Below are 25,970 nucleotides of genomic sequence, written 5' to 3'. Positions count from 1 at the left end.
AAGGGAGAAGAGATGGGTTTTGGTTGGTGTTAGTTAGTGGTGCTTGTTGGTGTTAGTGAGTGGGATTTTATATAAGCAGTAGGCAATATCAACATGGAACACTGAATATAGTATACGTTAGCATTCTGCGATTATAGAAGTATTTCTTATACTTTGAGTTAACGCTTAATATGGTTTGCATCATTTAGAAGATTTCTAGGAGAGCAATGGACTTATAAATTACATCTAAGCATTAACATGAACAATTACAGAATTGTGTAAGAAAAACATGTCAGATGGAAGCAAATAGCTTATTGCCGCAGATAGGTATGAGCATAATCGGATTGCAATCAAGTCAACAGCTAACAGCAGGATATAGTAACATACTAATTACAGAACACACGGTTATTAAGATACATTACCCTATGCTTCTTGAATTAATATTGTCTTAAGCTCCTTCTTAAACTGAGAGAAGGAGGTGATCTTTTGGCAGATTCATGGGGATCATTCCACAACTTGGGATCCTTTAAATGCTTGGACAAAGTCTGTAGTTTTTTCCTTCGGAGGGTAATCGGCGAGTGGGAAGCAGGTCTGGGTGCTCGTGTCTTGTGGGGTTCTTCGAGGGAGGTGTCGCCGTCTCTTCCTGCTTCGGGTTGTTGAGGATTCGGTTTCTGGTCTTTTTCCGTTTTTGTACTGCTCGGGCGTCCTGGCTTAGCCTTCGGATAAGGAGTTTTGACCATTAAGGATGTATGTGAGTTGTTTTCAGGGGCTCTATCTTTTGCTTGATATACACTGGATTGCTTTCATTGATTTCGCAGTGAGAGATGTTGAGGTTATTTATAAAACTGGAGTTGTTGACTTCTTCCCACAGCTTGTGATATACGTACTGCTGAATCAATGGAAAGGTCAGGAAGCTTGCAAAAGAGTAAATGGCAACCACTGGCTCCACTTGCAATAATTTCTGCATTTTCAGACTTCAGTAAAGTGCAATTGTTTCAAAAATAATTATACATATGTATTGGTGTTCAGCTCACCTGTATTTCGATGGAGATCCTTTTTGATTATATTTTAAATTGTACATTGCCTTGATTTACTTGGTAAGTGGAAGAGTGGCCTAGTGGTTAGGGTGGTGGACTTTGGTCCTGAGGAACTGAGTTCAATTCCTGGCACAGGCAGCTCCTTGTGACTCTGGGCAAGTCACTTAACCCTCCATTGCCCCATGTAAGCCGCATTGAGCCTGCCATGAGTGGGAAAGTGCGGGGTACAAATGTAACAAAAAATAGAAATAAATCATATGAGGAGACCTTCAGGAATACAGTAGAGAAGCTGACCACTAGAAGTGCATTTTCAAAGCACTTAGGGCTCCTTTTACTAAGCGGTGGTAAGCCCAATGCGGGCTTGTCCTCACTGTACAGGAAGTATGCAGGGCTATCACAATAGCCCAACAGCACTTCCCACCATTAGCGCGCCGTCATTTCTGTCACTACAATTTTTTTTTGTAGCACCGGAGTGTACCAAGCGGTAATCGGGGAATGCCTTGTGTTGCTGGTTACCTTCAGGTTAATGCAGGAGCCCTTAACGCCACCTCAATGGGTGGCGGTAAGGACTCCCCCCCAAAATGGCCGTGTGGCAAGTGATTTACTTGCCACATGGCCATTTCCTGTAGGAAGGTGAGACTTCCGTTTTACCAACTGTGGTAAAAGGGGACTTCGGAGCACATATAAAACATGTGTTGATGCCAGCGCTGGCCCCCTTTTGCCACAGCTTGGAACTTTGGAACTTTGTTTGTCTAAGTGCTTTGACAATGAGCCCCATAGTCTGTCAGCCTTTGCGCTGCCTGGGAGGAGAAAAGTTACCTAGAAAGATAGCATCATCTTGGTGTGACAGGAACAATCCTATAGCCAGCATTTGTATTCCAGCTGATCTTATATCCTATCATACTGACTATGTAGCTCCAGGAGTGTGTGTGTCTAAGAAGGAAGAGTTAGGCTAGCAATTTCAGATAAAGATGTTATTAACCTGCCAGATTTTAAGACCTACCATCAGGCTTTCAAACTGTCTCAAGCTGTACGTTGACTCACAGAACATTTGAACTTGGGTATCCCTAGATGGGTTCATCTAGAAGCAGTTAGAATGCACCCATGTTCCTTCTATGAAAACTGAATCCTATTCCGAGGATATGTTTGTACGTCAATCCATCTCACACATCTTCAGTATATTTGCAACAGTTGTATTTACACTGTTATTGTTATGGTATATCCCTCTTTTCCAAATACACAATCCAGTTTAAACTAGCGACAATGGCATATCGTTTTCAGTAATGATACTAACAATAAGCTGAAATGTGCTTACACATTCAATCCTCTTCAAATCCCATATAATAAAACACACCTCCAACGTTCTGAAGCTGGCAGCGTGGACAAAAACCTTGAAGCATTCGTGCTCCTGTAGTATCCATCTCCTGACATGATGACGTTACCAATGACTGTGCCCAATCACAGCACAGCAGCGCGAGTCACCGTCACCTCCAACGTATTAAAAACAAAAAAAACGCCAACGGCACAAAAAAAATTCATAATAAGAAAGAAAAAGAGCATCAGCACTTTTGGAGAAAACAGGTTAACACCCACACACATGGAACAAACTCTCCCCCCCTTCCCCACAACCATGGAATAAAATCAAACGCCCATCCAAACTGAACAGAAGATCACATCAACTGGCCACAACCTCCCTCACCTGCCCTCTCACATTTCCAAACATTCTAAAAATCTAGTTGTATAGATTGAGCCTCCTCCGTGAGTGTATGCCCCGCCCTCGCGTCACAACGTGATGACATCGAGGGCGGAGCATACACTCATGGAGGAGATTCGATCTACACAACCCGTTCGTACGCTACAAAACGTCACGTCAAACGCACCGCTATCACCCCGCCCTCGCGTCACAACGCGATGACGTCGAGGGCGGAGCCCTGAGACTTGGAAAGCGAGGGAGAAAAGCAGCATGAACGTGGAAGTGAGGGAGCGAGCGAACCAGCCTCAACGTGAGAGAGAGGGACGGAGAGAGCAGGCAGGCAGCAAGAACGTCGGAGGGAGCAGGCAGGCAGCCAGAACATTGGAGGGAGGAAGCCAGCCAGCCAGCCTGAACGTGGGTGGGAGGGAGCCAGGGAGCCAAAACAAAACCAATATGCACAACGTTATAGATGAATGTAAGTATTACAGGACTTCAAGGGTGATTTTAAAAGGCAAGCAACATTATCCTCTTTGTGATATTATGTAAGTTTAATGATTTATCTATACTGAAATACTAATAGAAATTGTGTTGAGCATATTGGGGTGTTAACACTGTATTCCTGTGCACTTTACTTAGCCAAGCGATGGATTTTTAATTATTATTATTTTAATTGAATCAGGAAATTAAGCAGTCTGAATGGCGGTGGGAGGGACGGACGGACCCTGGACCCTGAAGCTGGGAGGGGGAAAGGGAAAAAAAGGGGAGGGGGAGGGTAACAGACGGAGGGGGAGGGCCCTGCTGCACCCTCTCATTCTTTCTCACACACACACTCTCACACAGACAGCCTCACTCAATGTCACACACATTCGCACATTCACTCTGTCTCTCTCACACAGTCACTCTCACACACACACTCTCTCAAACATACACACTACAATGAAAACCATGCTAGCGCCCGTTTCATTGGTCTCAGAAACGGGCCTTTTTTACTAGTTACATAATATTGTATAAGGCATGGTGATTTGCTGTTAGTTACTTGGCCCCCTGAGGAAGCTTATTGCAGAGTGAAACGGTGAGTCCCGTTGGGCAAAATTTGCAAAAGCTAAGTAACATTATTTATTTATTTCAACGATTGCCTAATATTACGCTTAGGGGATTCATTCAATTGCATATAGAACCCCTTACTACACACAAGTGGAGTTTTCTAGACCAGTGATAATAACAGAGTCAACATATACGCTGGCATTGAGTGTAATTTTCATGCTGCTGCCATGCAGGGACTACAGAGGTCATTTCTCCACTTTAAATAAGAAAAAGAAGAAAAACGAAAAAAAAGAAAAACAGTGTATCTATTCATTTAATATGATGTAATTTCAAGAGGATTGAATGTGTAAGCACATTTCAGCTTATTGTTAGTATCATTACTCCTTTTTGCTGAAATTTCGCCTGGTGCTTTCTATATTGTTTTCAGTGCCACTTTTTACAGTGCCATATATAGAATCTAGCCCTATATGGGTAAAATCCCTTCGTCCAACTCTGTCTGCTGCACTGATCCATTCTTCATATTTTCGCAAGCATAGGGCATATTGAACTTTTGTAAAAGTGGCAAAACTACCCAAGGGCAAATCAAATGTACAGTATGTTGGTACTGTTCCTCAGACATTAGAACAATAACTCACATTTTTTTTTTTCCTGCTGAAACCTCCACAATTTTTGGGATTCAGTATGGGAAAATATTTGTGCTATTTTTCCCTACAGGAACTCTTACACTACAAAATAGCTATATTATGCTCCTCAGGACTGAGCCAAACCATCTGAGGTCATTTTAAATTATTTGATCTTATGTTGGCTCTTGCAATACAGTGCACTACAATTGCAAATACATTTTCACTAGAAGGATAATGTGGATCTTTCTGTATGTGAATGGTGAGGGAAATATGAGGAAATATGAAGAGGTTTTTGCCATTAAAAGACAAAGTTGCCTCTATAGTGAAGACTTGGGCACCACTAGATAATTTTTGTAATGCTTCAGGAAATGTATTCTTACAGGGTGTGGGGCACTTTTTGGCTCTGTTTACTAAGTCGTGCTATAGGCGCATTAGCGTTTTTAGCACACACTAAAAATTAGCATGTGCTAATGCTAGAGACGCCCATAGGAATATATGGGTGTCTCTAGGGTTAATGCGTGCTAATTTTTAGCAGATGCTAAAAACACTAGCGCACCTTAGGGGCCCTTTTACAAAGGTACATTAGGTGGTATTCACATGCAGCATGCGCCAAAACAAGACTACTGCCAGTCTACCGTGCCCCCCTGGCGGAAATTTCAGATTTAGTGTGCAACCATACCGCCTAGATGATTTTTTTTGTTTCCTCCCATGCATGGTGTTTCTGGTGGTAATGGGAAAATTAGGTTCTTACCGTGATAATTTTCTTTCCTTTAGTCATAGCAGATGCAGCCATTACAGATGGGTTGTGTCCATCAACCAGCAGAGGGAGATAGAGAGCACACTTTTTTCAGTGCCTCATACCAGCTTGCTCCACTGCCTCTCTTCAGTATTTGAAGCTTCCAAAGCAGTATGGAAAACCGCAATGGGAATAACATAAGCTTTCCTCACAGAGAACGATGGCCCTACAACAAAGGGCATTAACTCAGAATGGAGGGAATGAAACATCCTCCCGGAGGGCATAAACTCATCCTCCACTGAGACATACCTGGAGGGAATAAACTCATCCTCCCGGAGGGAATAAACTTATCCTCCAAAACATGAAACTGGAGGGAATTAAGTCATCCTCCTTTAATTGAACAAAAATCCTGAAGACTGTTTTCCGACTTTCTCCCAAGGACGGAATCTCCAGGAAACACGAACAGAACCTGAAATAGATTTACAGCAGATAGCATCAGACAGGGAGGGATGATGGCTGCATCTGCTATGACTAAAGGAAAGAAAATTATCACAGTAAGAACCTAATTTTCCCTTCCTTGTCATCAAGCAGATGCAGCCATTACAGATGGGATGTATCAAAGCAATCCCTAGATAGGGTGGGAACAAGCCACACCACGCGCCAGCACTTGTGCTCCTAAATGTGCATTCCTCCTGGCAGCCACATCCAGCCTGTAATGTCGGGCAAAAGAGAGCTTAGAAGCCCATGTTGCTGCACTACAAATCTCTTGAAGAGAGAGTGCTCCAGTTTCAGCCCAGGAAGAGAAAATTCCTCTAGTGGAATGCACCTTAAAGGCATCAGGCGGAGGCCAGCCGGCAAGCAAATAAGCTGAAAAGATAGATTCTTTAAGCCAGCGGGCAATAGTGGCTTAAGACGCTGGAGACCCTCTGCGAGGACCTGATAGCAAAACTAACAGATGATCAGAGGTCCTGAAAGAGTTAGTAACTTGCAGATACTGCAGCAGAGTCCTGCGCACGTCCAACAGGTGCAATTGCCCAAAAGATTCTGGAAACTCCTCCTCGACAAAGGAGGTCAAGAAAATAGGTTGGTTTATGTGAAACGCTGAAACCACCTTAGGCAAGAAGGAAGGCACGGTCCAAACCGTGACCCCGGACTCTGAAAACTGCAGAAAAGGGTCTCTACAGGACAGCGCCTGGAGCTCTGACACCCGTCTCGCCGAAGTAATAGCCACTAACAAGACGGCCTTCAGTGTCAAATCTTTCTCTGAAGCACGCCGAAGCGGTTCAAAAGGAGCACCCTGAAGGGCCTTCAGCACTAGCCCCAGGTTCCAAGCTGGACAAGGTGCACGCACGGGAGGACGGAGCCGAAGCACCCCTCTAAGAAACCGTGCCACCTCCGGATGAGCAGCTAAAGACACGCCTTCAACCTTGCCACGCAGGGAGGCCAATGCTGCCACATGCACCTGCAGGGAATTATAGGCCAAGCCTTTTTGTACACCATCCTGCAAAAAGTCCAGAATCGGCGAGACAGGAGCCCGCAGGGGTGTGATCTCTCTGGAAGCACACCAGACTTCAAACTGGCGCCAAATCCTGGCATAAGCCACGGAAGTGGAACGCTTGCAGGCTTGCAGGAGAGTGGTAATTACTTTATTGGAATAGCCTCTGCATCTCAATTGCACCCTCTCAATCGCCAGGTCATAAGACCAAATCGGCCGGCATCCTCCATGGTCACCGGACCCTGTGACAACAGGTTGGGAACCAGAGGTAACTGAAGGGGATCCTCCACAAGCATCTGTCGTAGGTCCGCATACCAAGGCCTCTTGGGCCAATCCGGGGCGACGAGAACCACTTCTCCTGGATGCAGCCGAATCCACAGGAGCACTCGCCCTATCAAGGACCACGGAGGGAACACATAAAGTAGGCCCGGAGGCCAGGGTTGAGCCAAGGCATCCAACCCCGCCGTGCGAGGATCTCTCCATCTGCTCAAGAAGCACGGGACTTTGGCATTGGAGCTTGTCGCCATTAGATCCATCACGGGCTTGCCCCACTTGGCACATATCTGCAGGAACACTTCGTCTGCAAGTTCCCACTCCGCTGGATCGATCTGATGCCTGCTTAGATAATCGGCTTGCACGTTGCTTTGACCTGCAATGTGAGCTGCCGACAGAAACTGTAGATGCAGCTCGGCCTGCGCGGCTAGAGCTCTGCACTGAGTGCCGCCTTGTTGATTTATGTAGGCCACTGCTGTCGTGTTGTCCGACATCACTCTGACAGCCAATCCTTCCAGGGTCACTTGAAAGGCCAGAAGCGCCTGAAACACCACTTTCAACTCTAGGCGGTTGATGGACCACTCCGACTCCTCGGGTGTCCATAGACCCTGAGAATGCTTCCCCTTGCAATGTGCGCCCCAGCCTTTCAGACTGGCATCTGTCACCACTAGGCACTAATCGGGGAGCGCCAGCGGCATTCCTCGCTGTAGCATGCTGTCTGAGAGCCACCACTCCATGCTGAGTCGGGCCGCAGGGAGCCAAGAGAGTCTGCATTGGTAATCCTGAGATACTGGAGACCATCTTTGGAGTAGAGCATACTGTAGAGGTCTCAGGTCTCAGGTGCGCTCTCGCCCAGGGCACCAGTTCCATGGTGGCCGTTATCGATCCAAGCAGCTGGACAATGTCCCAAGCTCGCGGGCGGGGCATCCTCAGGAGCAGATGGACCTGATTCTGAAGTTTGCACCGCCTTTGCTCGGGTAGGTACACATACCCCGAGGCTGTGTCGAACCTGGCCCCCAAATATTCTAGAGACTGTGAGGGGGTCAGGTGACTTTTGGCCAAATTGACGACCCAGCCCAGAGATTGAAGTTCTGAGACCACTCTGGCTGTTACATGCTGACTCTGCAGCAGAGTTTGCTCGAATGAGCCAGTCGTCCAGGTACGGGTGAACCCGAATACCCTCTCGCCTTAGAAAGGCAGCTACTACCACCATAACCTTCGAAAAGGTGCGGGGAGCTGTGGCGAGGTCAAAAGGCCCGGAACTGGAAATGCTTTCCCATCACCGCAAACCTCAGAAACTTCTGGTGCGGGGGCCAAATTGGAATGTGCAAGTAAGCTTCTTTCAGGTCCAGAGACGTGAGAAACTCTCCTGGCTGTACCGCCGCAATGAAGGAGCGCAGGGTTTCCATGTGAAAATGCCACACTCTCAGGGACTTGTTTAATTCTTTTAAGTCCAGAATAGGGCGGAAAGACCCTCCTTTTCGCTGCACCACAAAGTAGATGAAGTAGCGGCCGCAGCCGTGTTCGGCGGGAGGTACCGGGGACACGGCCCCTATCTGAATCAGACCTTGTAAAGTCTCCTCTACCGCCGCCCGTTTGGCGGCAGAACCGCATCAGGACTCCACAAACACGTCTCTTACAGGGGCGTCGAATTCTATTCTGTAACCATCTCTGATCAGGTCCAAGACCCACTGATCTGAGGAAATGTTGGCCCATTTCTTGGCAAAGAGGGAAAAACGTCCTCCGATGACAGGACTCGAGGAGAGGGCCGGCGCACCATCATTGAGAGGGTCGCCCCTGAACTCCAGGCCTTGAGCCAGTGGCTGTGGAACGTTTGTCCGAGTGAAAGGAGTTCCTCTGCTGAAAACGGGCACGAGAAGTGAACCCAGCAGAACGCCCCGGGCGGTACCTTCGAGCTTCACGGAAGCGAGGTCTGTAAGAGGAGTGGACCGCCGCACCCTTAGAGGAAGGCCGAGGCCTATCTTTGGGCAAGCGCTGGGGTTTAGCCTCACCCAGGCCCTTCACAATTTTCTCCAACTCCTCACCAAACAGGAGAAGGCCTTGAAAGGGCAACTTCACCAACCTTTGCTTAGAGGCCATGTCCGCCGCCCAATGCCGTAGCCAAAGAAGACAGCGAGCCGCCACTGCTACTGCCATGTGTTTAGCCGAAGCTCTGACAATATCATAAAGGGCGTCAGCAAGAAAGGACAAGGCCGACTCCATCCGCGGAGCCACATATGAAAAGGGCTCCACTCCATCACCGGGCTGTTCCACTGCCTGTTGCAACCAAGCCAGGTAGGCTCTAGCAGCATAACAACTGCATGCAGACGCCTGAATAGTGAGACCTGCAATTTCAAATGACCGTTTAAGTGCTGATTCCAGTCTACGGTCTTGAATATCCTTCAGGGCAACACCTCCTTCAACCGGGAGGGTAGTTCTCTTCGTCACAGCTGTGACTAGGGCATCCACTTTAGGCATAGCAAAGCGAGCCATATGCTCTTCACTCAGAGGGTATAATTGCCCCATAACCCTGGAAACTTTCAAAGGTCCCTCGGGGTCAGCCCATTGAGCCGAAATAAGCTCTTGGATGGAGTCATGCAAAGGAAAGGCTCGAGCAGGCTTTTTGGTACTAGCCATCCTAGGATTCACAGAGGAGGCTGTGCCACTGGCAGGGTCCTCAATAGAGAGAGCCTGCAGGGCATCAGAAATAAGCGCTGGCAGCTCATCGCGGAGGGATCGTCCAGATCCTGAGTCACTTCTGCACCAGACTCTGGCTCCTCAGACCATGAAGGCCTGCCAGAGTCCTCCGAATCCTTGCAGCCTGACCACGGGGGGGGGGGGGGGGGGGGAGGAGGTGCAGCACTCTCTGAAGGGGAATGAGCCCTTCTGCGTTTCATATTCTGCCAATTATCAGGGAATAACGCCTCAGAAGGCATACCCAGGCTAGAATCCACCGGGGGGGGGGGGGGCATTAGAAGAGGCCCGTGCCGGGCTTTGTGGGAGAGCTCTTTTAAGCATGTATGCTTTATGCATTAATAAGACAAAATGAGGGGAGAAAAACTCACCCTGGGCACCCGGATCTCTGCCGGGGCTAGTAGCTCCCATATCAGCCTCACTCCGAGGCTTCCCCCCGGGCTCAGGACTCTCCGTCTCAGCGGAGGTCGCGCCATGTGGTAAATTCAAAATGGCGCCCGCTGCCAGCTCAGAGCATGAATAATCGTCGCTCGCCATGCTTGGGCCGGCTCTAATGTCTGTACAGCACGATTTACAGAGCCCCGCTGCTGATCTGCGCTTGCCACACTTGGAACAGCGATTTACTGTCTCCGCAGCCATCGCCGAAAACGGCGGTAAAATTCAAAATGGCGGTTCGCGACAAAATCGCCCCGATCGCGGGCCCACCCCGGAGGAGTCAGAAAACACTCTTACCTCACTGAACCAAGTATCACAGCTCCGGTCCCACAGAAAAAGGCAAGGAAAAACCTCTGTTCCAGCGTCTAAGCGCCAAAGCGCAACGCAACTTTTTTTTTTTTAACGCTGTGAGGAAAGCAGAGGTAAATAGAACTCCGGAGGCTCAGGTGAGTGGGAAAGGCAGGGAAAGGGCGAACCTATGTGCCTGCATCCACTGTTGGTGGGGAAGGACAGGGAAAGCTAAGCAATGTGTCCACATTCACGGAGGTATGGGTAAGGCAGGGAAAGGGCGAACCTATGTGCCTTTAAAGTGAAGCTGCTATAGCCTCCAACACCCCTGCTAAGAACTGGCAAAAGCACAGGAGCAACCTCCAGGCAGATTGTAGATGGAGCTCGAATAAGCTGCAGCCACTCTGCTAGGGGAGATAGAGAATACTGAAGAGGCAGTGGAGCAAGCTGGTATGAGGCACTGAAAAAAGTGTGCTCTCTATCTCCCTCTGCTGGTTGATGGACACAACCCATCTGTAATGGCTGCATCTGCTTGATGACAAGGAACAGCACTTGGTGTGCACTTATCATCAGCACTTGGTGTGCACTTACCACTCACGACACGTGTAGCGCATGAGTCCTTACTGCAAATCAATGGGTGGCGTTAAGGGTTCAGGACGGTTTTAGGTGCGCACTGGTTTCAGTTTTACTGCATGCCCTTTCCCCATCTCATTAAAAAAAAGCCCTTTTTTGTAGATGTGGTAAAAACTGGCCAGCGCATGGCCAAAACACACGCCTACACTACCACAGACCACTTTTTACTGTGGCTTAGTAAAAGGACCCCTTAGTTTCTTATTTACTTTTCTATATTTAGTGACTGTTTGTTGTTTCTTAAATAATATTATATATTCTCTATATCCGATATAAATATGGTGTTAATATTGGTCTCTCATTTCCAATAAAAAGATTGAACAAAAAAGAAAATAAGCCATTACTGGTTTTCTTTGTGCAAAGGTAGCAGATCTCATGAATGACATAGATGGTGCTGGGGAGAAGCCAGATGTCTTGGTACCTATGGGAAAATGCAGGAAGACAGGAGGGAGATTCTAGAAGCTACATTTAGGGTTTTAAGTACAGTTTTAAAGTCCTGAACCTCCAGGATAGCATTCTCAGAAATATTCCCTGTTCCATAAATATTACCCAAGAGGTAGGATGGGTTTAGATTTTTTTTTTTTTTAAGGGACTGAGCAACAGTTTGGGAAAAATAAGACTATTCTAAAAGGATGTACTTACCTTAACCAGGGGAAACCAGGCTGCTGACACTAATCATTAAAAAAGAGATTAAGCAGCTTTTAAACTAGAACCTTGGGGGAACTCAACAGTCACTGAGGAGCACATGAGTCATAGAGATACTGGTAAAATGCAGAAGTTAGAATATTCTGACAGAGAATTTATGATAAAAATGGAAGTAGCCCAGGAGCATATAAATAGGCAGTTTGTAAATACAAATTAAAAAAAATGTTCTTTAAATTATTTGCAATTATAATGTCAGAAATCTAAAATATAGGACAGGAGAGTTAGAAATTATGACAGTAAATGAACAGCTAGACATACTAGGCATCTCAGAGACCTGGTGGAATGAGGACAACCAATGGGCTACTATAATACAAATTATATAAAATTGACAGGAAGGATCAAGTAGGTGGATGGATGGCACTATGAGGGTAACTCTATAAAGTGGACACTAACATTTACATAACAGTTTCAAATGAAAATGATTAGAATTATGGCATATATGCATGCATATATGTGTATAAATTATCCTACCTGTTACAACTGTGGTGGAAACTGTGAGTCCTACAAAACTCACCAGAAATCCACTGTACCCACAAATAGGTGCCCCCTTTATCCAAAAGGGCTATTGTAGTGGCATACAGTTGGAGGTAATGGGTTTTGGAGGGCTCAGCAAACAAGGTAAGGGAGCAATGGTGAGATGTGTACCTGGAAGCATTTATATGAAGTCCACAGCAGTGCTCTCCTGGGGTGTCTGGGGGACCAATGTGCACCAAATGCTGGCCCCTCCTACATCCCAGTGACTTGATTTTTTATGTTTTTCATTTGTGTGGGGTTTTTTTTTAATGGCCTGAAAAGATAAATGCACAGAGCACAAAACCTTGTTACAGATAGTATTTAAAAAAAAAATTGATAGACATTTTGCTTTTTTGAAAATGGTTATATTTGCTATTTGGATTTGGGATGTTTAGTGTAAAATGTCCAAAATCCGACTTAGAAGTCATATCAAAAATGCCCTTCTGTGTGACCTTAATTTTTCCAATAGTAGATTAGCTATTCAGGGTGTGATAATGCCATGTTTTGATTACTGCAGTGGTTTATTAATAGGATTAAATAAAGAGTCTGTGAAAGGCTCTGCAGGTTGTGCAGAATGCTACTGCCCAGGTTCTCTTTGGGTTTTCACATTATTGCATATTACCCCTGTTTTGAAGAAGCTTTCCATTAAACAAAGAATCATTTTTAAAATCTTACCTTGGTATTCAAAGTGTGAAATAGTATGGTGTTGCCAATTATTTCATCAACTTTGTGCATTTATCAACATGCAAGAGCTTTGAAATCCTCTGGTGCATATTCATTATCTTTTAAGGTAATTAGATTGGAAGAACTGCTCTATGATTTTAAAGTAATTGGACATAAATTGTGGAACAGCTTACCAGTGAATTTACAAACAATAAAGAATGTCAAATCTTTTAAGAGAGAACTAAAAACAATATTATTTCAACAAGCTTTTGGCGACTAATGTGTTCTGAATTTTATTTTAAGGAACATTATAGTTTTATAAACAGTTAACTTGAAGGAACCAAACAAAAAGAACAAAAAATGGAATTTACTAATTTATATTTGAGTATTATTTATAAATATTTCTTGTTATTTATGTTTTTAAATTATGTATTTTTATTGTGAATGTTTTATTTGTTAGCTGCCAAGCACATTAGGATTGTGTGGGTTTATAAATATTTCAAATAAATAAATAAATATTAGTCAGGTTTACACTAGTTGAGTCTCACACACATGAGCTCATGCTTTCTCTCTTTGGTAATTCCCACTCGTAAGACTGTGACAGTTTAAAACCTTTTCTCCCCTGCTAACAGCTAGGAGGCTGCCTCAAGGCTGCACAAGTCTGTCAGCTCTGAGGTTGCAATCCCAGCCCCTATATTACCCAGCACAGTGGTAAATTACATAAATACAAACTTCCATAAACACTTTTTCCATCCAGTTTCATACCTTACCAGAGTCTTTACTATTCTTTTACTCCTCTATCTATGCATTGCTCTGCTTTGTGCCCTCTTCCTAACCACCGGAACACTCTTCTGCACTCACCTAACTTTGCTGCTGGCAGCTTCGGCAGACATACAGCAGGCCAATACAGCCCTGGTTGAGAAATATTTTCTTTTTTTTCACCCTATTTACATAAAGAAAACTGTGTTTATGAACAGGAAAGAACAGCCTGAAGCTAAAGACTACCAGGATTCTGTTGTCTTCCTGAGTGGGTCCTAGAATATTTTAGCTAGTGCATTTTTTGTGCCAGTACGCACCGGTTCGGGGTACCGGCACCTTTTTTTCCCAGGGCCAGCTCACCTGCCCACCTTCAGCTTCCTGTTTTCTGTTCCTAGTGTCCCGCATTTAAATCTTTTTTTTTTTTTTTTACCTGAAGTCGCAGTGCCAGCGCCGGCATTACTGAAAGCAGCAGGCTCACCTCCTCCAGCCTTCCCTTCCCTCTCACTCTCTCTGTGTCCCGCCTTCCTCTGACATAGTTTCCTGTTTCCGCGAGGGCGGGACAATGAGAGAGTGAGAGGGAAGGGAAGGCTGGAGGAGGTAAGCCTGCTGCTTTCAGTAATGCCGCCGGCGGCGCTGTGACTTCAGGTAAAAAAATAAAATAAAAGATTTAAACATGGGGTGGCAGGAACAGAAAACAGGCTGTCGGGGAGCTGAGGGTGGGTAGGTGGGGCTGGGGTTGGTATTGGAACATGATGGGGGCTGAAAAGGGGGGTAGGTGGAGGCTGGGGCGAGTTACTGGACATGGGGGGGGGGAGGATAGGGGGCAAAGGAGAATTGCTGGACATGGAGGGGAGGGCAGAGGAGAATCACTGGAAATGAATGGGAGGGGAGGGCAGGGGAGAGAGGAGAAATCACTGGACATAGATGGGAGGGGAGGGCAGAGGAGAATTGCTGAACATGAAGGGGAGGGCAGGGGAGAGAGGAGAATCGTTGGACATAGATGGGAGGGGAGGGGAGAGAGCAAGGGTGCTGGATATGGATGGATGGTGGGAAGGACAGGAGAAATGCTGGACATGGATGGAGGAGAGGGAAGACAGGAAGGAGATGCACATGAGAGGGGAGAGAGGAGAAATGCTGGACATGGATGGAGTGGAGGGCAAAGAAGAGAGGAGAAATGTTGGAGGGAAGGAAAGACAGACAGAGGAAGGAGATGCACAGATTGGCCACTGTTGGAAACAGGATGCTGGGCTTGATGGACCTTTGGTCTTTCCCAGTATGGCAATACTTATGTACTTATGTACAGTTGGAGGGGAAGGGAGATGAGAAATACTGGACATGGATGGAGGGGAGGGAAGTCAGAGGAGGAGATGCACATGGATTTAGGGAAGAGAAGAGAAATTCTGGACATGGATGGAGGGGAGGGAAGAAAGAGAAAGTGAGATGAACATGGATGGAGGGGAGGAGAGAGGAGAAATGCTGGACATGGATATTGGGGGAGAGGGGGGAGAGGAAAAATGCTGGACATGGATGGAAAGAGGAAGGAGATGCATACTGACAAGATGAGGGAAAGGGAAAAGAGGACAAAAACTGCACATGGATAAAATAAGCAAAAGCTAGAAAGGAAGCCCTGGAAACGGAGTTAATTGAACAGATAGAGAGCATCAGAATCACAGACTGGGACCAACATGATAAGAAAAACAAAGCCACCAGACAACAAAGGTAGAAAAAAATCATTTTATTTTCATTTTAGTGTTTAGAAGATGTCCAATTTGAGAATTTATATCTGCTGTCTTATTTTGCACTGGGTATACTTTAGCTGTAACAGCTTACAGAAATTATTTATAATGAAAAAAAATCACAAGTTATTTTTTTCTCCTATACTGGTCTAGTATTTTCAGTGATGCTGTATATATGCGCCACGGCTGGTATAAGGGGTGTGGCTACTGTGGGTGTGACTACCATAGGGGCGGAGCCATAGATGGTCACCCCGCACATAATGAGTACCGGTACTTTTTTTTCCTACAAAAAAGCACTGATTTTAGCAGAACACAAGGAAAGGAAGTTATCAGTTTAGAGTAAATTTCTCCTTATCATTCTGCTATACCAGTCCAGACTGACTGATATACCAAAATTTTATCTTACCAGGCAGGAGAAACACAAGGCACTGTTTAAACAGCTTTGCCAAAGGTGCCAAAGGCAGCATCTCCACTGCCCTGAACATCTTAATGTTTCACAAAAGAATGCAGTGAGGGCCAAGTGGCTGCCCTACAGATATCCTCAAAGCTGACTGCTCAACCTTCCACCCAAGACATCACCTAAGCTCTATTCAAATAAGCTCTGAGACATGCTGGAATCTCTTTCTTACTGAATAGGTAAGCTGCTCTTACGGCCTCTTTAATCCAATGGGCAAAAGTAGATTATGAGACCATTTTGCTTTTGTGCAGCCCATGAAACAGTATGAACAGCCTATCAAACAAAACAAATTTGTGACCTCCAAGTAACATAAGAGAGCTCTGCATACATCCAGCTTATGAAGGGTTCTAGAACCCAACTTATCTGATTCTGAAAAGGCTGGAAGCCTGATCACCTGATATAGATGAAAGAGAGAAACCACTTTTGGCAGAAAGGATACCACTGTTCTAATGGAAACAGAATCAGATGATAAGAACATGTAAAGAACTCTGCAAAAAAGAGCAATTTGGATACTCTCCTAGCCAAACAAAGAGACAATCGTGTACTACTATGATCACCAGACCCGATGCTTTACCACCTTTTGAAGGACTTACCCTATTATGGGCCATGGAGGGAATACATACAGAGGCTCCACCTCCAGCGAAGACTGGGGAAAGGTATTGATTCTCACTGAACCTTGCTCTTTCATGCAGTTGAATAAACATGGACAATTGACATTCTGGATGGGTGTTATGAAGTCAAAGTAAAGAATGCCCCAGTGATCAAATAGGATTTTTGAAAGGATAAGGGACTTAACTCTAAATCTCCTCTTACCCCTAAAAGTTACAGAGTGGTCTTTGTTCAATTTAAACTAAGAAAGGGGAAAAAAGGATCTCAGTAGCCTTGCACTGATCCATAAATTTCAAACATATCAGTTTGTTTTGCAATGGTTTAGAACTCAATCATATATCTCTTAAAAAATCTCTCTTAGCAAAATATTTTTAATTTTTCTATTCTCTTAAATACAATCATCAACATCACTTCTAAAATCAATAAGCAACTCAATGAGAAAAACTTTGCAGACATTCAAAATCAATACTGAAAGGCAAATACTTAGAGGCCCTTTTACTAAGCTGCGTAGGCACGTACACAGGTCCTACGCGCGTCAATTTTGAACTACCGCCCGGCAACCGCATGACTCGGGTAGTAATTTCATTTTTTATTTGTGTCCACTAAGCGCGTCATCCAGGCAGTAAACAGCATTGTATGTGCGTAGACCATTACCGCCCAGTTAACGCATGAGACCTTACCACTAGGTCAATAGGTGTAGGTAAGGTCTGAGGCCCAAAATGGACACACGTCAATTTTTATTTTGCCGCATGTCCATTTTCATTAAAAAAGGGCCTTTTTTGCAGGTGCGCTGAAAAATGGATCTGTGCGCATCCAATACACACGTCTACAACAGCGCAGGTCATTTTTCGGCACACCTTAGTAAAAGGACCCTTAGCTTTCAAGAAAACCCAGTCTGATGGGACCCATTTCACCAGAATAAACTGGCATAATCAGTGTCATAAACATAGGGTTATTTATAAATTCATGTAACCTGCAACAAATGTAGAAAGTGACAGTGGTATTGAAATTTCATTAAAACACATTCTAAATTTAACTAGTGAACAAAAACACTTATTATACACCTACTCAAACGGTCTTGGTATAGCTTCATAGCAGGCTGCTGAATTGAAAATTATGCTGCTAAAACTCAGTTGCCAACATATGCGCTTTAAACTATTCTAATGTCGGAGCATACCCTCCCTTCAATGAAATCATAATTACTGCAAATGCTAACATATTTAGATATAACTTCCAACAGTGATCAATCCAGATCACAAGTACCTGGGAGAAACCCCAAACAGTAGCAACATTCCATGCTACAAATCTCAGGATAAGCAGTGGATTCCTCCATGTCTATATCAATAACAGACTATGGACTTTTCCTCCAGGAACTTGTTGAAACCTTTTTTTAAACCCAGATATGCTAACCGCTGTTACCACATTCTCCAGCAACAAGTTCTAGAGCTTAAATATTCTTTGGGTGAAAAAAATATTTCTTTCTACTAGTTTTAAAACTATTTCCATGTAATTTCATTGAGTGTCCCCTGTTTTTTGTATTTTTTGAATGAGTGAAAAATTGATTCATTTTTACCTGTTCTACACCAATCAGGATTTTATAGACCTGAATCATATCCCCACTCAGCCATCTCTTTTCCAAGCTGAAAAGTCCTAACCTCTTTAGCCTTTCATCATATGAGAGAAGTTCAATCCCCTTTATCATTTTGATCACTTTTCTTTGAAACTTTTCTAATTCTGCTATAACATTTTGAGAAACGGTGACCAGAACTGAATGCAATACTCAAAGTGAGGTCGCACCATGGAGTGATACAGAGATATTATAATATTCTTGGTCTTAATTACCATCCCATTCCTAATAATTCCTGCCATTCTGTTTGATATTGTGGCTGCCACCACACTCTGGGCAGAAGATCTCAGCGTTTAGTCGACAATGACACCTAGATCTTTTTCTCGGGTGTTGATTCCTAAGGTGGATCCTAGCATCAGATAACTATGATTTGGATTATTCTTCCCAATGTGCATCACTTTGCATTTGTCCACATTAAATTTAATCTGCCATTTGAATGCCCAGGCTTACATTTTCCTAAGGTGTTCCTGCAATTTTTCACAGTCTGCATGTGTTTTGACAACTTTGAATAATTTTGTGTCATCTGCAGATTTAATCACCTCACTTGTCATTCCAATTTACAGATCATTTATAAATATGTTAAATAGCACTGGTCCCAGTAGAGATCCCTGCAGCACTTCACTATTCACCCTCCTCCATTGAGAAAATGGCCATTTAATCTTACCTTTTGTTTTCTTTCCAATAACCAATCCCTAATACACAAAAGGACATTGCCTCCTATCTCATGATTTTTAATTTTCTCAGGAGTCTCTCATGAGGAACTTTGTCAAAAGCTTTCTGAAAATCTAGATACAGTACATCAACCGGCTCACCTTTATGCATGTGTTCATTCAAGCCTTCAAAGAAATGAAGCAAATTAGTGAGGCAAGACTTCCCTTGGATGAATCCATGCTGAGAAAATTTCTGGGATTCCCGATGACACTCCACCCAAGAACAGATCCAACCAATCTCCAGAGCCATTGCTGCACTCTTGGTCCCATATTGCTTGTTGAAATATACCACCACTGTGCATTGTTCAATAATAACTTGATCATCTTTCCTTGTAGGACACCACCAAATAAATGGAATAACAGTATCTGCCTTGGACTTGAAACAGGATCCCTCATGCTTAACTAGAGCAACTGTTGTAACGTGGAGTTAACTGCTCATACCTTGAAGGAAAAGGTGCAAAGAGGAAACCATAAAGGTGTTGGAAAGAAGCTCTGAAAATTTCAAGGCATAGCCCAGACGTACTACCTCCAGAACCCACTGGTTTGAGGTGATATGGGACAACAACAAATGAAATGGGGTGGTATCATCTCCCACCAGGTTATCCCAAGAGTAAGCCCACAAAACCTCATTGGGGATCTTGGAAGAAGCCATAGAGGAGGCATTCCAGGCCCCTTGAAAGGGCAAAGTCTTCTGATATTGCAACACTGAGGCAGAGGACACTTGCCTATTCTGCTGATACCAAATCAGATCCTTAGAATGGACCTGTAAATCTGACCCCAAGATCCACACTTAGTCCTGCCTTTGGGAAGACACTGTGGGTGAGCCTTGTCCAGGTGCTTTACAATCTTTTCTAAATCCTTGTTGAACAACAAATAACCTCCAAAGGTCAACTTATTCAAGTGGGACATGGAGGATGCATCTTCTGAACAATGCTGCAGCCAAATCTATCTACACACCACCACTACAGTTGCCACTGAGTGAGAACAAATATACACAAGTTCATAAGGACAGAAAGGAACTACATTAGCTTTACGAAAAGGCTAAAAGCCCACATCTTCCCAATCACCACTTAATATCATACACTCATACACCACTTCCTCTAGATAAAAATCACACTTCACAAAATCCTGACCTTGGTTCCATCCCTCACAAGCCACTAGCAATCCCATCTTGATGTACCACATTAACCTTTATAATTGATATAAACCACACCAAACCCTGGAAAGGGGATTTTAGTGGTATTTAAGTCCTAATTTGATTTGATTTGATAAGGATCATCTGCCAGAGAGGCTACTTCCAGAGAGGTAGGCAATTGCTCCATCCATCACAGAAGACGAGGAACTTTAGCATCTCCCAAACTCTTGACCAACTTATCTAACTCATCAACAAAGAGGAAGGAACCCCTAAAAGGGAACTTGCTCAATTTGGACTTTGAAGCTGCATCCGCTGACCAGCCGCGAAGCCACAGGGTACGACGTGCCGCTACACTTAAAGCCATGGATTTAGCTGATGCCCGAAGTAAATCATAAAGTGCATCTGATAAAAAGGTGGAACCCATCTCAATTTTAGCTACCTCTTGATCCAATAAGGACAAATCATCGGAGTCTCTGTCCAACACTCTTTCGGACCATCGGAAACACGCTCGGGCTACCAAAGCTCCAGAATTGGCTGCTTGTACTGCCAAGGCTGAGACATCAAAGCAATGCTTTAATAGAGTATCAATTCGGCAGTCTTGAGGATCCCTGAGAGCTGTTCCTCCATCCACAGGCACAGTATTTTTCTTAGTAATCGCCGACACTACTGCGTCTACTACTGGAGGCTTAAGCCATTCTTTATCCTTCTCAGGAAGTGGGTAAAGACGAATCATAGAACGTGCTAACCTGAAAGAAGCATCCGGGGTATCCCACTGGGTTTGGACAATATCTCAAATGTCTTGATGCATAGGGAAAGATCTACCGGACTTACGGAACCCCTTAACTAAAGGATCAACCTTGCGCTGCTCTGTAGTCTCTGGGACGTCATCAAAATTCAAAGTGGTAGATACTAATGCAATTAGATCCTGCAAATTTTCCTTATGGAAGACCCTTGCCATAGAAGGATCCTCCTCCGGAGGAAGGTCCTGAATAACCGAAGAACCAGTCTGTTCACCTTCCAAATCTTCTGTGTGCATTTCCAAGTCCTCTAGTTCTGGAATAAAATGCTGTGAATTCATGTCCATGTTGTCTTCCTAGTCCTCCCAGGAGACTCTAGCCATTTTTGTAGCAAGAAGAGAGTCAGAAACCTCTTCTGCTGTTAGAATAGAAGGAGGAGAAGACTGTTTAAGTAAAAAGGCTTTATACATGGCTAAAACGAATTCGGGAGGGAATCCCCCTTCAGAAACCCCTCCCTGAGCATTTTCCAAATCAGCTGAAACTGAAACTGTTCGGCGCGCAGGTTTCCTTGCAGCCTGAGTCGCATCGAGTGCTTTATCTAAAATGGCGGACGGTCCCGCTGAAACTGGCTCTGAAGCGCTACTAACCGCCAGCTGAGTCCCAGCACCTGGAACCGCCACAGAGGATAAAGATTTCGGTCCTGCCGGTGCCGATAACACCAGTACCGTCAGATCTTGAGCAGTACAAATCCTGCAAATACCAGCAGCAGTACGACCATGTCGCTGACAAACAGAACATTGCTTTAATTTTTCAGCCATAGTACCCGGCAGCGTTTTAAGGAAACAGTCACCTCAGAGCACAGACAAAAGCTAAAATAAAAGAGGGCTGCTCTTTTGTGAGTTTTTTTTTTTTTTACTGTGCTCAGGCAGAGAAAGCTAACATTTCCTTTTAAACCGTGACTGCTTCCCACAGAACTGCAACACCCTTCCCTCGAAGGGGTGGAGGCTGACAAGAGCTGAAATTAAACGACAGCTCTGGGAGAGTTAAGGGGGGAGGGACCTGGCCACCCGAGTTTACACCCCTGAGGCACAAGAAAAACCCCTGCGGGTTTCAGCCTCTGCCAGCAATTAAAAAAATCCCAATGGTGCACAGAGAAATAAAAAAGTAATAAATGCTTTTTTTTAAGATAAAGAAAGAAAGAAAGAAAGAGACTGAAGGGCTCACCACGTCTGTCACCTGCTGAAGACGGAGAATACTGAGACTAGGAGGAGCTGAGCTCGACTCCTATTGGCTCTCAAGTTTCAATGTTCTCAGTCTTCATTTGCTGGAATGCGTACACAACCCATCAGTCTTGCTGGGCCGGTCCGGAGGGACGATAAGGAACTATCAGTTAGGGTTTGTAACATATGGGGTCTGAGGCTCCTGGGAGCCCGGAATCACCACCCTTGAGTTCTCCCTCCCTTTTAGGGAGAGAGAACTAGGGTTACCATATGACTCCAGAAAAAGGAGGACGGATTGAGCCAGCCGGGTTTTACTTCCATTGCTTTCCAAGCAATGGAAGTAAAACCCAGCTGGCTCAATTACTTCCACTGAAAGCAATTGAAAGCAATGGAAGTAAAACCCGGCTGGCTCAATCCGTCCTCCTTTTTCTGGAGCCATATGGTAACCCTAGAGAGAACCATGCAACCCCCAGCTTCATAGGAGTCTGAAGTCTGCACTGTTCTCTATTCTGGCAATCTGGGGACAAAAAGGCCACCATTCCTGAGAAAATCAGCTTCTCAGAAGGAGCCCTGGGAGCCTGCTTCCTGACCTCCATAAGCAATCATGCTGTATCCAGCAACCACTGAAGAAATTTGCTCTCTTCATCACAAACTGGGCAGTGAGAGCTGGCTGCTCTACTAACACACTGGTTCCTACATTCCCCAGAGCATCTGCCTCCCAGCATGAATGCTGCCTCAGCTGCCTAACAAAGAAACTCCACTGAGGAGAAAATAATTGAAAGCAGCCTGGGAGCATAGCATAGGCCTTCCCTAGTCAGCCACCTGCCTGCCTGCTCAATTAAATTAACAAGCAGTACTACCACTTTCCTTTTATTTATTTGTTTCATTTTTTTCTTTTATGTGAAAGAGAGAGGCAAAGCTGGCAGAAAGTATACTCTGTTCCTTTTGTTTTAGGTGTGTGTGGGGGGGGGGGGGGGGGGGGGGGGGGGGGGGGGGGGGGGGGGAGGATCTCTGGCTAGCCTCATTAGGGGTCTCCAAGGGAAAGACACCTCCACACCAGCAGAATAGCTATGGGTGGGTCTGGGTGGGCACAGGTCCACCCAATCTGTGGCCCCCAGAGCATTTCAACAGCAGCTGCCTCTCTCCCCTTTCTCACTCATCTCTGCCCCAGATCCAGCATCTGCCCCTCCCCACCCCCACAACTCTCTCCCTCTATGAACCCTTCTCCCCTCTCCTCTCTAATTGAGAATTGCTGGCAGCAATTTACATCCGCAGGTTGCATCCAACCATGCCCCACCCTCATGACATCACTTCCTGTTTCCTCTGGTGGATTGCGGGCGAGGGAAGCCTGCAGGACAAGCGCTGCCTGCGGATGTAAATCGGCGCTGGTAGTTTTCAAGTAGACAGGAGGGGCACTCAGAGGGGGGAGGGGTAGTTGCTGGGCCATGGGTGAGGTTAAGGTGGGGGGGCTGATGCCAGATTCAAGGGATGAGGAGAAGGAGACAGATGCATGCAGTGGGACTTTACCTTGGGTCCATCCAAATTTACCTTGGGTCCACAGAAAATGGTAAGTCTGGCTATGCCACTGCTCCACACTCGTACAGATGGAAGGTCCATGGACCAATCCCTGGGACCAGTGCCTAGGTCAAGGTTCAGTGTCAAGGGCTGCAGGCCGTGGACTGCACCCTAGGGAGAATGGCCTTGCAGAGAACCTGTTGCACCACTCAACCTATGTTTTCTGCTGGAGACACAAAAATATTGAGAATATTCCTACCTGTTTCACCTGTTATACTGATGTCATCAGAATCTTCAAGCCTCTACCTCAATAAAGGCATAGGGGTACATAACTCATTGGTCATAACCAGTCCAGCAAGATGATTAGGAATTATAATTTTCCAATAACTATTCAAACAAATTCACTTGTATTTGGGCTATAACAGATTGAAACTTTACTAAATATTTGCATAAAATTTAAGAAAAATTGGTCACCCCGAGCTTCATCAAAAGAAACTTAATTTTCATCCTCTGTGTTTCCTTTATCATGTCTGGAAACATTATAACAATAAGATTCATAAAAGTAATATCACATTGCCTAAATACATCCATAACATATGGAGCCCCAGGAGCCCAAATCACCACCCTTGAGTTCCCTCTTCCCTGCAGTGGGAGAAGAGAGCCATGCAGCCTCCAGCCCCATGGACTCTGACGCAGACTGCATCGTGCTCTATTCTGGCAGTCTATGGACAAAATGCCCACCATTCCTGCCAAAATTGGTTTCTCAAAAGGAGCCATGGGAGCCTGCTACCTGATTTCCATAAGCAATCATGTTGTATCCAGGAGGTCAGCAGAGGCTCCTACTGAAAAAATGTGCTCTACCTGTCACAAACAGGGCAGTAGAAGCTGACAGCACTACTAACATGCAGGCACCTAGATGACCCATCCCATCTGCCTCCTAGCATGAATGCTGCCTTGACTGCCTAACAAAGAACTTCCATTACAGAGAAAATTCACAATCAGATCTTATAGCAAAATCCATCAACAAAGTTGTTGGTACAAACCCTTCTGTCCCAGAGATCACCAACAAAGCTGTAAATATATATATATATAGCATTCACAGACCATTGAGTATCAGACATTCCCTTTTTATACAGATTCTAAGTAGTATACCAGAGAAATAGATTACATTAATTCTGTAGGGATCTTCAGTACTTCAAGCATATATTGGTCAATATTCAAAAGCATTTATCCAGATAATATCATCTACTATCCAGATAATGGGATAGAGCATGGACAGAGCCATGTCATTCCCAGAACTTATCCAGATGATGGCAATGTTCAGTCTTCTATCCAGATAACTTATCTGAATAGCCTAGGACAGAAATCTGGATAGCAAACTAAATATTGCTATCATCTGGATTAGTTCTAGCGCTGACCACTACTATCTGAATATTTAGTGCTTGTCACTGTCTAGGGAGTGGTGCTAAATATTCAGATATTTTTGGATTATTGCAGCTGGTATTAAAAAAAAAAAAGAAAAAAGAAAACACTGGCAATGGAGGCTGAATTCCAGATCCAAGCTGCATTATGTAAAGCTTCCATTTCATTTTTAAGGAGAGTATTATCTTTAATTAAAGTGGAATTAGTAGCCCGAAGGCTCTGTAGCTTAACTTCCGCAACAGTCATTAACAATTTTATCTGAGAGATAGACTGTTTATTATAGCCAATTTTTGAAGTGTTCTTTTGAACTTTAGCTGACAGAGACTGAATCTGGGGACACAAAGCCTTCCCTAGATCTGAAATGGATTCCCATAGAGCCTCCAAGGTGAAAGTCAAGGTGAGGCAAAGAAAAGCAGAAACCAGGAGATTCAGTTGATTGGACTCTCCCATGAGGCTTCCACTAGTCACACACTGCCCAGCTTACTCATGCAGTGGCGTTCCTAGGGGGGGCGGTGGGTGCGGTCCGCCCTGGGTGCATGCCGCTGGGGGGTGCCGCGCGCGCCTGTCCTCCATTGTTCCATGCTTCTTCTCTGCCCTGAAACAGGTTACCTCCTGTTCCGGGGCAGAGAAGAAGCATGGAACAACGGAGGACAGGAGCGCGCGGCACCCCCCCCCCCCCAGCGACGTGCACCCGGCGGGGGGGGGGTTCCTTCACGGGGGTGTCCTTTTGCCGGGGGGGGGGGCGGGTCCGCGCTGCATCGGGGGGGGGGGGGGGGGGGCGCTGCACCCGGGAGGCAGGGCGCATCGGCGATCCGCCCCGGGTGCCAGACCCCTAGGAACGCCACTGCACTCATGGGTATTACCACATCTTGCTAACACTGATTCTCCTCTTATCTGGTCTCAAGGAACTTGGACTAAAAGCTACAGTAGAGATATCTTCCCCTCGGATGATTAGCACAGTTGTGCCATCTTCCCATGAAGCCTCACCAGAGATTTCTGGGGAGAGCTGTTCCACATCATAATAGTGGAGGTGGGAGCCATTGTTCAGGGGGAAAAAGACATTTCCATTCCTGAGAAATATGCCAAACCAAGCTAATCATTAGCATGGGCCCACACCAACAGCTACTCTGTGTTAAAGCAAATCCACATTACAAACCACGTGTTAACTATTTAATGCATTGTGGGAAGAGAACTTGGTGAGGTATGGACAAAGATGGATGTAGACAATACTGACA

General features: G+C 45.2%; 1 protein-coding gene across 1 annotated transcript in view; it reads right to left on the bottom strand.

The window, feature by feature from the left end:
- The window catches only part of KCNH8 (potassium voltage-gated channel subfamily H member 8), a 588,306-nt gene that overhangs the window by 523,279 nt on the left and 39,057 nt on the right, over positions 1–25,970 (bottom strand). The gene's annotated exons all lie outside the window — the stretch shown is intronic.

Source organism: Microcaecilia unicolor, chromosome 1 (assembly GCF_901765095.1).
Source record: "Microcaecilia unicolor chromosome 1, aMicUni1.1, whole genome shotgun sequence".
NCBI lineage: Eukaryota > Metazoa > Chordata > Amphibia > Gymnophiona > Siphonopidae > Microcaecilia > Microcaecilia unicolor.
This window is presented reverse-complemented; position numbering and strand designations above follow the sequence as displayed.